General features: G+C 31.6%; 2 long non-coding RNA genes across 2 annotated transcripts; one reads left to right on the top strand and one right to left on the bottom strand.

The window, feature by feature from the left end:
- Nucleotides 1-1,546: 1,546 nt before the first annotated feature.
- Nucleotides 1,547-3,791, bottom strand: LOC132625142 (uncharacterized). The gene is made up of 2 exons (XR_009576665.1): nt 3,607-3,791; nt 1,547-2,007 (listed from the first exon to the last, which is right to left on the bottom strand). It is a non-coding gene; the product is annotated as an uncharacterized LOC132625142 (long non-coding RNA).
- Nucleotides 3,792-8,663: 4,872 nt separating this feature from the next.
- Nucleotides 8,664-16,273, top strand: LOC132625083 (uncharacterized). Its single transcript, XR_009576637.1, has 7 exons — nt 8,664-9,364; nt 9,976-10,035; nt 10,157-10,247; nt 10,542-13,482; nt 14,159-14,602; nt 15,247-15,440; nt 16,140-16,273. It is a non-coding gene; the product is annotated as an uncharacterized LOC132625083 (long non-coding RNA).
- Nucleotides 16,274-16,312: the final 39 nt, after the last annotated feature.

The raw sequence follows: 16,312 nt of genomic DNA, 5'->3' as shown, positions 1-16,312 counted from the left end.
TTGACACAAGTGCGGCACCAAAAGTGAAGAGTCCGAGTAACTTAGCAGTGTATTCAACATGTAGATATTCATTCTCAGCTAGTCCTAATGTCTTGACAAAGAATTCAATAAGAAGAGTTGTACTAATTACTTGTAGCGAATTCGATAGGCTAAGAGTTTAATGAGTCGATGTTTAATCCTATAGGCATGATTTCTACTAATTACTTTTAGCGAAAAGCTTGAAAGTTTTTACTTGTAAAACAGAACCATGTTCTTATCCTTTACACAATACCTATTTAAGTTGAGGTAAAATTGATAAATTAAACTTAAATTCATGAGCCATGTGGATTAAACACATTTTCGCCTTAAAGATTTGAAGAAGCAAAATCATTACCGTACTAATAAAAATGAATTCAACCAAAACAAATCGAATCAAATATACCGAAGAGAAAGTGAAACCAAGCTCTAACCATCAATTTGGTGGTTTGATCGGAGAGGAAGTGAAACTCTATTAGAGTGTGGAGAGGTGAAATTTTTGAAAGACCTAACACTACTCCCAATACCCTTTTTAGTTATTTTTAACTTCCCCACTACTGCTGTCGGGATAATAAAGTATTTTTTATATATATACTAGTATTTTTACCCGCGCAATGCGCTGTTGGTTTCAAAAGAAATTAGTTGTCAAAATTATTATCTTATTCTTCTGAGCATATTAATCTAATTATTTTAATAAAATTGGAAATAGAAATTTGTTCCTAGCCAACGTATCTTATAACTAAAAGAGTTACAAACAGCAGATGGTCAGAATTTATCCATGTTTACACCAAACTAATAAATTAGTTGACACATATATTTATAATTTTATATACATTGTTATCACTAATCATTAACTAGTTACCTAGTTTCCTTTTAATTTATAAGTTAACACAGTAAATTAGTATAATTTAGTGTAAATACCGGATATGAATAATTTTTTACCATCATAGGAAACCTTAATATCTACACTCAGTTATCAATCACTGTAGTAAGTTACTTTAACAACTGATTTCTTTCTTTAGGTTATAATTTTTAATTCTATTTTTAGAGTATATTAAATCATAATATTTTAACGAAATATTTAAAAGTTATTTTGTTTAGAGGAAATAAATATATCATCCAGTGCTACAATATTGAAGTGGCTGCACGAAGCGCAGTTCTAGATGACATTAGTAACTTTATAATAAGTGATATTCTTATATTAAAATATTTGATATTGTTGTAAACTTATTAGGGTAGAATATATTTCAAGGGAAAAGGGTCAAATATACCCCTCTACTTTGTTTTATTAGTTAAATATACCCTTTGTTAGTGAAAGTTAACAAAAATACCCCTGCTGTCTTCAAACTTCACAGTTATGCCCCTATTTGGATGGAAATTCCCAAATCCTCTCAAATTACCCAATTTCAAAAAAATTACCCACTTTTTTTGTTGACCCGCCTGCCCGACCTGCCTATCATCACCATCAAGCTCTAGCTTCATCTTCTTCCTCCATGGAGAAAAAAAAGAAAAAAACAAGAACACACCCAAATAATAAAATCCCAAAACTCACCTCAAATTTAATCTTTAAATCCAACTCCAAATCTTGGTGCAGCCAGTACTTGATATACACATTAGTTTTACTAAGCACTAATTTTTTCCATTAGCATACCAAGATATACACATAAAACTGTCTGGAAAATAACCACAATGATTTAGCAAAAATTGTGCTTCTAGCAATTTTTTAACTATAAACAGCATAGTTTTTCATATCCTCATAGCAAATAGTAAAATATAGCACCAAGTCGCCATAGATGCCATGAGTTGATGTTAGAATTGACAGGATTTGGGAATGCTAGAAGAGCCAGATTCGAGGGCACCAATTTACCTGCAATGCGCTCATCACATTCTTTTATTAGCTTTGTGAACCTCGACTCTCCCGGTGCTAAACTAGCACCAGTTTCCAAGCCGGCCTTTGCAGTTTGGTATTCTTCAAGCTTCACACAGGCCAACCTGGAAAAGTACCCAAAAAAAAATAAAAAATTCAACAACGCAGTATCTAATAAAACAAGCACCGACAGTTAGCATGTGCTACTGCAAATAATAATATCGTTTCAGTTTGTCTTTGTTGTTCATCAGAAAATGCAGGGATGATAGGCGGGAAAATAACCTCAGTGATTTATCCACATTTGGGTGTGGTTTTGCTTTTTTCTTTTTTCCTCCATGGAAGAAGATGAAGCTAGGGCTTGATGATGATGATAGGCGGGTTGGGCAGGGCGGGCCAACAAAAAGAGTGGGTAATTTTTTTTGAAATTAGGTAATTTAAGAGGATTTGGGGATTTCCGTCCAAATAGGGGCATAAGTGTGAAGTTTGAAGACGCTAGGGGTATTTTTATTAACTTTTACTGACAGAGGATATATTTAACTAATAAAACAAAGTAGAGGGGTATATTTGACCCTTTTCCCAAAACAATAAGCTCGTGAATATGAATTCTCTTTTGCCATTTCCTCGACCAACGAACAAAAAAGAAAAAGATGGGCAATAGCAAAGAACAAAATAAGTATACTTTGCTAAAGAAGTAATTCAACTAAAAAAAGCTTTAACGCATATTGCATCATTTTTATCAGCTACCAAAAAATTTAGCATATTGGCTTACAATAGGTGAACTTCAAACTTACCGATGAATATTCTTTTTCCGTAGATACTTGTAAAATTTAGATTCAAATGGAATTAAAAGAATGCACTGCAAACAAATTTAAGAACTTGTCTCAAATGTTCTAGCACTTATATCGCGACACTAAATTATGTCCATTGTACCCAGTCTTCTCCACAAAGTGAGGCTTTCAGACCATTCGCTTGAATCTCCTGATCTTCTACTCCCAAACAGTGAAGTTGAAAGGGTAGGAAAGCAGGTCAGTTGACTGGTTTTAGTTTCGGCCATGAGATGACTTTTCCTTTACTCTTTCACAATCTCTCTCTGCCCACTGCTCTCCCTGTGTCTAGCCTCCTTTTCAGTCGCCCTCAACAACTAAAAAGGGAAGAAAATCTTACCTCTTTCTATTAACCCCGCTAAACAAAATCTTACCTCTTTCGATTAATATGATATATTGAAAATATCATGAAAATACATATATCATGTGTAGCTGAAATAATTACAAGTTAAAGTTTATTAAGCTGATAATGAGTAGAAGTTAACGTTTCTGCACAAATGCAACATTCTTCAGATTCAATGTAAAGCGTAGTAAAACAATATAAGGGTAGGATTTCCAAGAGACTAAAATCTTCAACCATGAAAGTAAGCAAGTCAAGTGTAGAAATGTGATACATGTGTAAATTGATGACTTCAGGGCAAGCTTCATCACATTAATTTTACAGAAAAACTTTCAAAGAAAGACCCAAAAAAAAAAAAAAAAAAAGGAACCCAGATAATCAAATTTTGGATTTCATCACCTTTCACTTTTCTAAGTGCAAAGTTTGAAACTCTGAGAACCAAAACGAAACGAAACAAAACAAAAGAAGAAAAAACGAAAACCCAGATGAACAAATTCTTCGATCTTCAAAAAAAATAGAGTTTCAACGTTGAAATTTTGAGGGGAAAAGGTAATGGATACCTTTGGGTTATTGTTGCTAAGAAGATGAAGAGATTGCAGTTGAAGAAATGAAAGCCATTTCTGAAGGGACCAAGTGCTGGGAATTTGTAACCGTACAGTTTTGCGTACTTGCATTTTTTTTTTTTAATTTTAAAATTGAAATTTTCTGATAAGGAACTGTGATTTTGCCTCTCCTATTATATATATATATATATATTTTTTTTTTTTTTTTTTTTTTTTTAACTATATATAAGCGTAAACCATAAGGTTTTGTCGTCCTCACAATATGGTTTGATCCTATCAGGCTGCTACACGTGTGTTGCTTTTTTTTCCCCTGCATATTGCCCTCATTCATTTCTCATTTGGGCCAACGTAATTGGACTTATTATTTTTGTCATCTTCACAGCCAGCCCATAGGGACCCACAGGGGTAATAAAGTTGGCATACTTGGTTGTTGTTGTTGTTGTTGCTTTCTTACTTTTGCATAATTGGTCATTTTGATATCAAAGTAACTTTTTGTGAATCTCTTTTAAATTGTTATTACTCTTTCGTCTCAAAATATTTATTATATTTGAAAATTAAATTACATAATTTTAAATAATATTTTTTTTAAAAATCATTATATTGTTAAAAGTATTGCAATTCATAGTATTAGTCATTTTATTTTTTAATATTTAAATTTTAAAATATTGAATTAATCTAATCCAATATAACTCTGAAGATTAGTCAAATTGTCTTCCAAAAACAGAACGTGACAATTATTTTGGGACAGTGGGAATATATTATTTATTTTTATATGTTCTGGTAAAATTTAGGCAACTTTGGAGTCTTTTTTTTTTGTGGAGCATTTATTATGTCTTACCATATCTTTTATTAAACCTCAAGTATTTTGCTTCTTTAGCGAGCTCATATGAGGTTATAAACATCTGTCCTAAAATTATGTTTAAGTATAGTTTTAAAATCTTTTACTTTATTAATGTACTTTAATTATTATTTATTACTCCAATATTCTTGTAAGATCGTTAGGTTTATTTGTGTAAAAACTTGAAACTAAGATTATAAATATTGTAGTATAAATTTGGAGTTAATGAATTTTTTTGGTGTATTAGATGATTCTAGAAGATGAAAACATAAATTTGTCTAATATTGGTGAAAATAAAATACATTATTAAATCTTAAATGAGTTCAAGATAAACACGAAATGAGTTTGAAGCAGAGTAGAGTTAGAGTGTTGGCTACGGGTTTGGTCGGATTCGGTAGCGCTTTGGTTAAAAACTTTTATGTGTCTTAAAAGTTCACTGAGTATGTATAGATTATTAATTTATAACTAAGTAACTTAAGAAAATTATGATTCGAAACTCATCAATTTCAAATTCTGGCTCCGCATCTGATTTGAAGTAAATAATCTCATCAAAATGAAACTTAAAGATGTTAAAAGGAGTTAAATGAAAGTTTTCCTTTTATATATTGGAAATATTTTTATTTGAAATTTTAATTATTATACAGTAAGAAAGTGTAACAAAAATTATATTTTTTTAATTAAAATATCTGCGTTTATATTTTGAGTTTGGGCCCGGGCTTCATGAAACTAGTATATATAGATATAGATAGATATTTCGATTACGTATATCAGAATATTAATAATATTTTTCATTACCTTTTTAAAGGTGTTCTGACTACAGTTGTTGGGATGTTTGGTCAAAATTATGTTGACTATTTTTATATGACTTTTCCGGCTATAGTAGTCGAAATATTTCATTCCCGAAATTTCCTGCCAGACATTACATTGCAGTGATCGGAAGTGGTGTTGGATAAATATTTTTTTAAAAAGATAAAACATAAAAATTGAATTTTTTGTCTACAGTAGTTGAAAAATTGCGACTGATTTTTTGTAATTAGAATTGGTAGTCCGAAAAAGACAATTTTCGGGTAGTGTGTAATCTATATATAATATAAAGCTAGGCAAAAGACAATGAGATGTATCTCTCTTTGGCTAAGAATCTCATTTATCTTTTTATCTCCTTTTTTTGGTGTTTCTCTCTCTTATTTTTTATTTATCTTATTTTAAAAATCTCACCTCCATAACTCACACCTTTTCAACTTCTACTCTTAATAACAAATAACAACCATAACTCTCACGTTTTTCATTCCCTTAACCCCAAATTTTAATGCTTAAATTAATGACATTTTATGATGTTTCACCGTATATTCTTTTGTAAGTTGTTTTTTTAATTTAAATTATCTATGATGGGTTACCATTTCCCAATTGCAAACTTTTTCTTTCAAATGTTAGCTTCTCGTAGCATATTTCATTCTAGTGATTTACATGAAAATGGGTATGTAATTTTAATTTCTTATGTTTCCTTGCTTACTTTGGCTCAAGTTTGAGTTGAAGATGGAGTTGTTCTTGCAAAGAATATTTAGTTGTTTGAATGTAATGAAAGTGAAAAGTAGATTTTAGGTGTTTTCCAAAGTTGTATTTGGAATTTTCATAGTTAAACGTTGATTTTCAAATAAAGTGAAAAAATTCCGAAAATAAAGAGAGAAATTCTTATGGCCAAACGGGTCTGATTTGTAAAATATTTATCGAACTCTGTCTAAACAGGGGTAAAAATAGGTTTAACTACAACTATCAAGAAAGTCTCGTCAAATCCTAAAATTTGCAAAAACAAAAAGCTACACTAGACACTAAGTAGATACTAGTTAACTAAAATTGATGCATTAGACCTAGAATATAAATTAAAATAACAAAAACTACAAAAAATTGTTTTTTTAAATTTATGTGTTACTTGCCAATTTCATTTTTTTTCATAGTTTACGTCAAATCTAACAGATGGAGTTCGGTAAATATATAAAAGAGACTAAAAGTGTTAACTTTTGACAAATTTAAAAAATCAACACTGTTAAATGCACAATTAAGAGACTATTTTTAAGCTACCCTCCGGACCAATTTTTCATTTTCTCAAAGAAAGACCATACATACTTGACCCTTTTTGGCCTACATGTTAACGTTTACCCGAGTGAATAGTGAAGACCAAAAAGGGCAGGGGTTTTTTTTATTAAAAGGAAATTCAAAAGAGAAACCCATTTGGTTAAAATTCAAGAATTAAAGGTAACTTCTTTTTTTTCTTCATTCTTCACTTACAATGGGCCAACTGTATGTCTTATTTTTTTCTTTTGGTTCAAAGTTTGGAACTTGTTGCTTTCTTGATGAAATTTTATGGTTTAATATGCTTGTTTTGTTTGCTTATTTCATGTTTCATAGCCAAATAATATCATCACGAAAATGAGCCATTCATCAGTGAAATCAGAGGAGCAAAAAGTTTTTTTTTTTTTGTGTTTAAAAAGCATATTAGAGAAACCCCATTTAACAATTTTTTGTTCTTCCTTACAAGTGTGCTAATTGTATGTCTTTGTTTGATAGTATAATGAGATTTTTTTTTGGTCAATTATTGAGTTTTGAAAGTGAAGAAGGTGAATCTTTTGGCTCAACAGCTCTTTTTGCTACAAAGTTTGGATCTTTTTGGTAATTTGATGTGTCAGAAACAAAAATAGCTGACTTTGTCATGAATTTTGCGAATGGGTTAACTTATTCTTTGAACCCATTTTGAAAAATTATGTTTGAGACTTTTTTGTTTCCTTGAGGATTACAGTTTTAACCTTTTTGCATTTGATGGCTTAATACGCTTGTCTTGTTTGCTAATTTCATTTTTCACAGGGAAAATAGTTATTAGTATCATGGAAAGTGGTTGTATAATGTTTTCTTTATCCTTTTGCATTTAAGATTTTCTGATTCGTTGTTAAAGTTTGAACTTTTTGGTTTGTTTGTGGAGGATTCTGTTTTGACACCCTATTGCATTTGATGACGTCCTATGTCTTACACGATCGTCATATGTTTTAATTTTATAGGGGACAAACTCACATAAAAGAAAGGTTGGGGGACCAATTTGGCATTTAAATTGGGCGCACACAGATTACCGGCAGTGAATGGTGAAGCCCTAATTCATCACTAAAACTTTTTTTTTTCGTTGCTCCATTGTCTTCTCACAATGAGCCAGCGGTATATCTTTCTTTGATAGTATAATGAGATGTTTTGAAGTATTGAATTTTGGAAGTGAAAAGGGTGTGTGTTGGTACTGAAAACTAGCTTGTTTTCTCTGTCAAATGTATCTAGGTAAGTGTTTGTTTAAACTTCATTTATAAAGATTCTGATGCTTGCTTCAAATTTGAAATTTTCTGCTTCTCTGGGGTTTCAGTTTTGGTTCTTTTGAACTTGTAGGAATTCTATGGTTTAATAGCTGACTTTTCCATTTTGAATATTTCTGATTGTTAAATTTTGGAACTTTCTGTTTTCTTGAGGATTATGTGTTTTTATCCTTTTGCATTTGGTGATATTCTGTGGCGTAATATGCTTTTCTTTTTTTGCTAATTTCATGGTTCACAGCAAAAATAGCTAATAATAGCATGAAAAGGGGTTGTATAAAGTTTTCTTTGAACTCATTTTGGAATTTTCTGATTCTTTGTTAAAGTTTGAAACTTTTTGGTTTATTGGGGATTCCGTTTTGACACCTTTATGTGAAAATTTGATGAAATCCTATGTCTTACTCAGTCGTCGTATGTTTCAATTTTATGTTTCATCATGATATGATGGGGATTGATTATTCTGCCTGAAATAACCTGCATTAGAGGTGGTCTTCTTTTTTTCTTCATTGCTTTGATGGTGTAAATTATAACGAAATGTTTTTTTAATTATTGAATTTTGGAAAGTGAAAAGGCTGAATCTTTTTGCTTCAAAGTTTGGTTCCTTTTGCTTTCTTGATGAAATTTTATGGCTTAATATGCTTGTTTTGTTTGCTAATTTCATGTTTCACAGAAAAAAAAAGAGCTATTCATCAGTGAAATCAGAGGAGCAAAAAGATTCTTTTTTTTCAGTTTAAAAAGCATATTAGAGAAACGCCATTTGGTTAAAAACCAAGAATTGCAGCTTAAAGAGATATTTTGTTGTGAACTATTGAATTTGGAAAGTGAAAAGGGTAAGGTCTATCGGATACAGCTTGCCTACCCATCAAAAGGTAGGGGAACGCTCTACCCTCTCCATACTGGGTATGTTGTTGTTGTTGAAAAGTGAAAAGGGTGAATCTTGATACTCAAAACTAGCTCTTTTTTGCTTCAAAGTATTGTTGTTTCACAAACAAAAATAGCTGGCTTTCTCATGAAATTTGTGAGGGGGTAAACTTAATTTTTTGCTAATTTGAAAATTTCTGATTGTTGAAGTTTGAGACTTTTTTGCTTTCTTAAGGATTATGTTTTTAACCTTTTTGCATTTGCTGAAATTTTATGGCTTAATATGCTTGTCTTGTTTGCTAATTTCATTTTTCAGAGCTAAAGTAGCTAATAATATTATGAAAAGTTGTTGTATATAGTTTTCTTTGAACCCGTTTTGAAATTTTCTGATTCTTTGTTAAAGATCGAAATTTTTTAGTTTATTTGGGATTCTGTTTTGACACTCTATTGCATTTGATCAAATCCTTTGTCTCACTCGGTCGTCATATGTTTTAATTTTATAGGGGACAAACTTCACATAAAAGAAAGGTTGGGGGACCAATTCTGTTTTAATTTTAATTGGGCACGCACAGCATACCATCAGTGAATGGTGAAGCCCTAATTGAGGCATTTATCACTAAAACTGATAAAGCTAAAAGGGATAAAAAATTTAAGTTTCAAAAGCATATTAGAGAAACCCCATTTGGTTAAAATTCAAGAATTTGCAGCTTAAAAGGTAACTTCTTCTTTCTTCCTTGCTTCATTATCTACTTATAAATGAGTTAACTTTATGTCTTTCTTTGATTGTATAATGAAATGTTTCTTTAGTTGTTGAATTTGGAAAGTGAAAAGGGTGAATCTTGATACTCAAAACTAGCTTTTTTTTTTGCTTCAAAGTTTGAAACTTTTTGCATTTGATGGAATTTTATGGTTTAATATGTTTTTTCTTCTTTGCTAAAAATAGCTGATTTTCCAATGAAATTTGGAAAATGAAAAGGGTAAACTCATTCTTTGAACCCATTTCAAAATTTTCTGATTGTTATCCATTTGGACATGAGTTTTATTCTCCTTTTTTCCGAAAAAATAAAATAATAATCTATATAAATATATAAAAGCAGGACATAGGGCCGCTCTCACATATCAGAATTCTTATTTATCTTTTTTCTTAAATTTTTGGCAATATTCCTTATTTTTCAGAATTTTCTGCACTTGATTCACACCCAAAAAAAAAAAAAAAAATGCGTCTCTTGAATTTTAAAAAGACATGAACACTCTTTCTTCACTGTTCCTAACTGCCACCTCTTCGGCTTCTTTCTCCCAACAAAGATTAAGTTCAAATTCTTGCAGCTAGGAAAAGGGAAGAAGAATACAAAGAAGAGAAAGAGGAAAATTCAGATGTTCCACCAGGTACATACTACAAAACCTAGATAATCAATTCATCTTCAGAAGAAGTTCCCCAAATTCCAAACAATGAAACTTATGGAGAAGTGTCAATTGTGACTGAAATTCCTAATTTTAGATCAAGCAGATGAGGATCAATGTCATGAAGCACTTACTTCATAAATACATGAAGAATTTTCCACAGAAGTCTGCTCATTTCCATGAAGTTGAAATTCATGGTAAGTTCCAGCTTCCTTTCCCTACACTGTAAGATCAAATTTTTGTATTCTCTTCGCCGCCAGGATTCTGTTATTCTCTCTTTACTGATTATTTCTTTGTAAGAAGTAAAATGAGGAGTAAACTCTTTCCCACAAGGTTTTATTGTTACAAAGTTACTACTACATTTTTTTTTTTGTGTGTGTGTCATATTAGGTCCTAAAGAAGACCAAGAAACCGAAGTAGAATTGAAAACATTATCAGTTGATTTGTTCCAAGTCATTTTGAGATCTGAATTGTGATATTCTCTTTGGCAGACATAACTTCTATATATACCCACAATAAGCAATGCGCGGCCAATCCCACGAGTTCCTTTTTCAGATAACCTCACTTGATTTTTTGGCAAAATTTCAGCTTGATTTTGAATGTGTGCATATGTGAAGGTAAGTCTTTAACTTCGTGTTTTCTCCTGGACAACCTAATGCAATTATAACCTCTTTACTGTTTGTTATCAACTTTGGTCGTTTGCTACCTTTCGGCTTTAACTTTTCTCAACTTTCGAGATTTCAGTTGACTCGAATTTAAAAGAAAGGTTTAAACGATAAATCTATATGTACATATATAAAGCTGGGAATAAAAAGGAGATGTGACGCTTTCCTGTGCCCAGCAATGCATCTATATCTTTTCTCCCTTTTTGGACAATTTTTCACTTTTCCCCTTTTTTGGCCTATTTCCTTCATTTATTATTTATGTGTGTTTCATAGGAAAAACTCAACAATCGCTTTTAATATTTACAACCAACAGCGGCTTCCTTATTTACATTCTTGTTACCTTGTTACCTCAACTTAAAAGAGATCAATAGTTCTACACTTTGCAACATGATTCGGAGCCAACAATAGAAGTTAATGTTTCAGCACAAATGCAACATTCTTCAGATTCAATGTAAACCAATATAAGGGTAGGATTTCCAAGAGAATAAATTCTTCAACCGTGAAAGCAAGCAAGTTAAGTATAGAAATGTGATACATGTGTAAATTGATGACTTCAGGGCAAGCTTCATCACATTAATTTTACAGCAAAACTTTTCAAAAAAAAAAAAAAGGAACCCAGATGATCAAATTCTGGATTTCATCACCTTTCACTTTTCTAAGTGCAAAGATTGAAACTCTGAGAACCAAAACGAAACGAAACAAAACAAAAGAAGAAAAAAACGAAAACCCAGATGAACAAATTCTTCGATCTTCAAAAAAAATTAGAGTTATAAAGTGCAAAAGTTGAAATTTTGAGGGAAAAAGGTAATGGATACCTTTGGGTTATTGTTGCCAAGAAGATGAAGAGATTGCAGTTGGAAGAAATGAAAGCCAACCCATTTCTGAAGGGACCAAGTGCTGGGATGCTGTAACCGTACAGTTCTGCGTATTTGCTTTTTTTTTTTTTTTTTTTTTTTTTTTGTATTTTAATTGAAATTTTCTGGTACTACACTTGTCACTCTACTGTGATTGGTTTTGCCTATCCTATTATATATACGTAGATAGATATTCCGAGTACATCTATCGGAATATTAATAATATTTTTCATTAACTTTTTAAAGGTGTTCCGACTACAGTTGTCGGGATGTTTGGTCAAAATTATGTTGACTATTTTTATATGACTTGTCCGACTATCGTAGTCGGAATATTTTATTCCCGAAATTTCCTGCCAAACATTACATTGCAGTGGTCAGAAGTGGTGTTGGATAAATATATTTTTTTTTTAAAAATAAAACATAAAAATTGAATTCCCCGTCTATAGTAGTTGAAAAATTGCGACTGATTTTTTGTAATCAGAATTGGTAGTCCGAAAAAGACAATTTTCTGTTAGTGTGTAATCTATATATATAATATAAAGGTAGGCAAAAAAAAAAAAGATGTGCATCTCTCTTTGGCCATGGATCCCATTTATTTTTTTTTCTCCTTTTTTGACGTTTCTCTCTTATTTTTTTATTTATCTTATTTGAAAAAATCTCACCTCTATAACTCACACCTCTTCACCTTCTACTCTTAATAACACATAACAACCATAACTACCATGCTTTTCATTCCCATAACCCCAAATATTTAATGTTAAATTAATGACATTTTATGATGTTTCAACATGTATTCTTCTGTAAGTTATTTTTTTAATTTAAATTGTCTATGATTGGTTACCATTTCCTAATTGTAAACTTTTCCTTTCAAATGTTAGTTTCTCATAGCATATTTCACTACGGTGATTTACATGAAAATGGGTATGTAATGAAAGCGAAAAGTAGATTTTAGGTGTTTTCCAAAGTTGTATTTGAAATTTTCATGGTTAAACGTTGATTTTCAAATAAAGTGAAAAATTTCCGAAAATAATTCTCATGGCCAAACGGGTCCGATTCGTAAAATATTTATCGAACTCTATCCGTAAGATTTGATGGAAACAGGGGTAAAAATAAATTTAACTATAAATATCAAGAAAGTCTCATCAAATCCTAAAATTTACAAAATAAAAAACTACACTAGACACTAAGTAGATACTAATTAACCGAAATTGATGCATTAGACCTAGAATATAAATTAAAAATAACAAAAACTACAAATTGCATTTCTAAATTTGTGTGTTACCTGCTAATTTCATTTTTTTCATCGTTTACGTCAAATCTAACACTCGGAGTGCGGTAAATATATAAAAGAAACTAAAAGTGCTAACTTTTGACAAATAAAAAAGACAAACACTGTAAAGTGCACAATTAACGGACTATTTTTAACCTACCCTCCAACATAAGAGACCAATTTTTCATTTTATCAAACAAACACCATACATACTTGACCCTTTTTGGGCTACATGTCAACGTTAACCCGAGTGAACCCAAAAAGAGAAGGGATTTTTTTTTATAAAAAAGAAATTCAAAAGAGAAACCCCATTTGGTTAAAATTCAAGAATTAAAGGTAACTTACAAATGAGCCAACTGTATATCTTTTTTTTTTTTTTTTTTTTTTTGGTTCAAAGTTTAGAACTTTTTGCTTTTTTAATGAAATTTTATGGCTTTATATGCTTGTTTTCTTTGCTTATTTCGGGTTTCATAGCAAATAATAATATCATCAAGAAAATGAGCCATTCATCAGTGAAATCAGACGAGCAAAAAAATTTTTTTTTTTTAGTTTAAAAAGCATATTGGAGAAACCCCATTTAGTTAAAATTCAAGAATTTGCAGCTTAAAGATAAATTTTTTTCTTCCTTACAAATGTGCTAACTGTAAGTCTTTTGTTTGATAGTATAATGAGATTTTATTTTTTTCAATTATTGAGTTTTGAAAGTGAAAAAGGTGAATCTTTTTGCTCAACAGCTCTTTTTGGTCAAAGTTTGGATCTTTTTGGTAATTTGATGTGTCAGAAACAAAAATAGCTGACTTTCTCATGAATTTTGTGAATGGGTTAACTTATTCTTTGAATTCATTTTGAAATTTTCTGATTCTTTGTTAAAGTTTGAAATTTTTTGGTTTATTTTTGACACCTTTATGTGAAAAATTGATGAAATCTTATGTCTTACTCGGTCATCGTATGTTTCAATTTTATGTTTCATATTGATATGATGGGGATTGACTATTCTGCTTGAAATAACCTGCATTATAGGTGGTCTTCTTTTTTTTGCCGAATCACATTTAGAAATGCTTTTTTTTCCCCACGAATGAAAGTTTCGTTGTTTGCCTGGTATGGTTGTGGATTCCTATCCTGTTTTTAGAATTTGGTTTTGTTCCAAGATCATGAAGCTTGAGATGTTTTTTACTAAGGAAAAAAACTGCTTTAAATCCTGTTTTTGAAGATGCTCGGTTAATCCTCGTGCTATTGTGACCTTCCTTATGGATTTTGATTTTAGTATATTCATCCTTCACAAGGTTACTTCCGTTAAATTCATTTTATTTCTTGATCAGGTTTTTCGTTTTCAAGATTGTTTCCCTTCTCACAAACAAAGAAGAGAGGGGGGGGGGGGGGGGGGGGAGAGAGAGAGAGAGAGTTTGTTGACCTTTTTGGCTTTGTGGTCATGTACACTATTTTGTTTCTGCCATTGGGGCGGAAAGAACAAAGTGCTTCCAGATGGATCCACTTCGTATGTGGGAGGTATTACCGATCAGATTATTGTGAAGACAGGCATAAAGTAGAACGATTTTGTGAATGCAGTTTTCGACCGATTAGGGATTGATCCTTCAGATAAAGTCTTACAGTTTACAGTGAAGTTTGATAAGGGCCCAATTGATACGGCTCAGAGACCAAGAAGGTGTCAATATTTTGTTACAATTTAATGACGGTTTTGCCCACGTTTATGCATCAAGTTCAGAGAAGGAGCCTAATTCTGCAGTTGCTCCGGCTACCACTAGGTAATGGTCGTTTTATAATGGTCCACAGGTTCTTATCATGGTAATTATTTTTTGGAGAAAATGACAAAAATGGCCCCTTATGTTTGAGGGTGGGTTCAAAGTAATCCTTTAAGTATGCACTTAACAATTTTGATTCTATAAGTTTGCCAAAAGTTAACACTTCTAATCTCCGTCAAGTATTTATCAAACTCTGTCAGTTAGATTTGATGGAAAATATGTAAAAAAGATTTAACTATAAACATTAAGAAAGTGTCATCAAATCCTAAAGCATGCAACACAAAACACTACAGTAGATACTAAAAATTAAAAAAATAGCAAAAAATACACCTCAAAAAGCTGCATTGGACTTAGAAAATAACAGAAACTACAAAATTGTACCTCTAAATGTAAGTCACCATTAATTTCCTTTTTTTCTCATAGTTCCTGTCAAATCTAACGAACAAAGTTGTGTACATATTTGACGGAGGCTACAAGTGTTTAACTTTTGGCAAACTTGAAGGACCAAAACTGTTAAGTGCATATTGAAGGGACTATTTTAAACCTACCCTCAAACATGAGGGACCGTTTTTGTCATTTTTTCAATTTTTTTTTTTTTTTGAATACCTAGAGTTTGATTGTAAATAATGTTGTATGTTCTATCACAGGATTTCAACCACTGAGGTCGAAGCAGTCTCTCTCGGAAGTGCTGAGGATGAACAAGTGAGTGCCGATTCCAATTCTCGCACCTTCACACCAATGGATCACTGATGGAACTCCAGATGCTGCTGCCAACTGGAGTGAATTACTTGTTGGGGAAGGACAAGCCTTTCGAGAACGCTGATGCTTTTAGGAAGAACAAGTGAGTGCCGATATTCTTTGAACCCATTTTGAAAAATTCTGGTTGCTAAAGTTTGAGACTTTTTTATTTTCTTGAGGATTATGGTTTTGTCCTTTTTGCATTTGATGAAATTTTATTGCTTAATATGCTTATCTTGTTTGCTATTTCATTTTTCCAGCAAAAATAGCTAATAATAGCATGGTATGAAGGAACAAGGTGATTTGGGGGTGGGATGGACAAGGGGTGGGGGATGGGGGCGTTGGATGGGTGAGGGAGGAGACAATGAACTTAGAATGTGACTCATGGAACTTGTTTTCCCTACTTCCATTAGGGAAGTCATCTTCTTCATTTTTAAGGAACTTGTTTTCCTAGAGAAAATGTTTTCTAAAACAATTTGCACAACCAAACATGGGAAAATTGGAAAATGTTTTCTTCCGTACCAAACACACCCTTAGATAATGCTTTTGTTCCTATACAGAAGGAAATTCATTATCCTGTTTTTTTGTCACTGGCTGTTGATTCTTATCCTGTATTTAGAATTTGGTGTTTTTCCAAGATCATGAAGCTTGATATGCCTTTGTTTAAAGGAAAAACTGCTTTTACTCCTTTATGTGAAGGTGCTTAGTTAATCCTCGTGCTATTGTGACCTTTCCTATGGATAGCGATTTTACTGTTCTTTCATTAGTAACCTCCGTTTAATTCATTTTATTTCTTGATCAGGTTTTTCATTTTTAAGATTGTTTCCCTTCTCACAAATAAAAAAGAAAGAAAGAAAGAGAGAGTTTGTTGCCTTTTTTGGCTTTGTGGTCATGTACTTGTTCACGATGGGAACTGAAGATAACACATGTCTTTATTAATAGGGTAACGAACACTAAAGATAAAGGCTTATATTT

The sequence above is a fragment of the Lycium barbarum genome, chromosome 2 (assembly GCF_019175385.1).
Source record: "Lycium barbarum isolate Lr01 chromosome 2, ASM1917538v2, whole genome shotgun sequence".
NCBI lineage: Eukaryota > Viridiplantae > Streptophyta > Magnoliopsida > Solanales > Solanaceae > Lycium > Lycium barbarum.
This window is presented reverse-complemented; position numbering and strand designations above follow the sequence as displayed.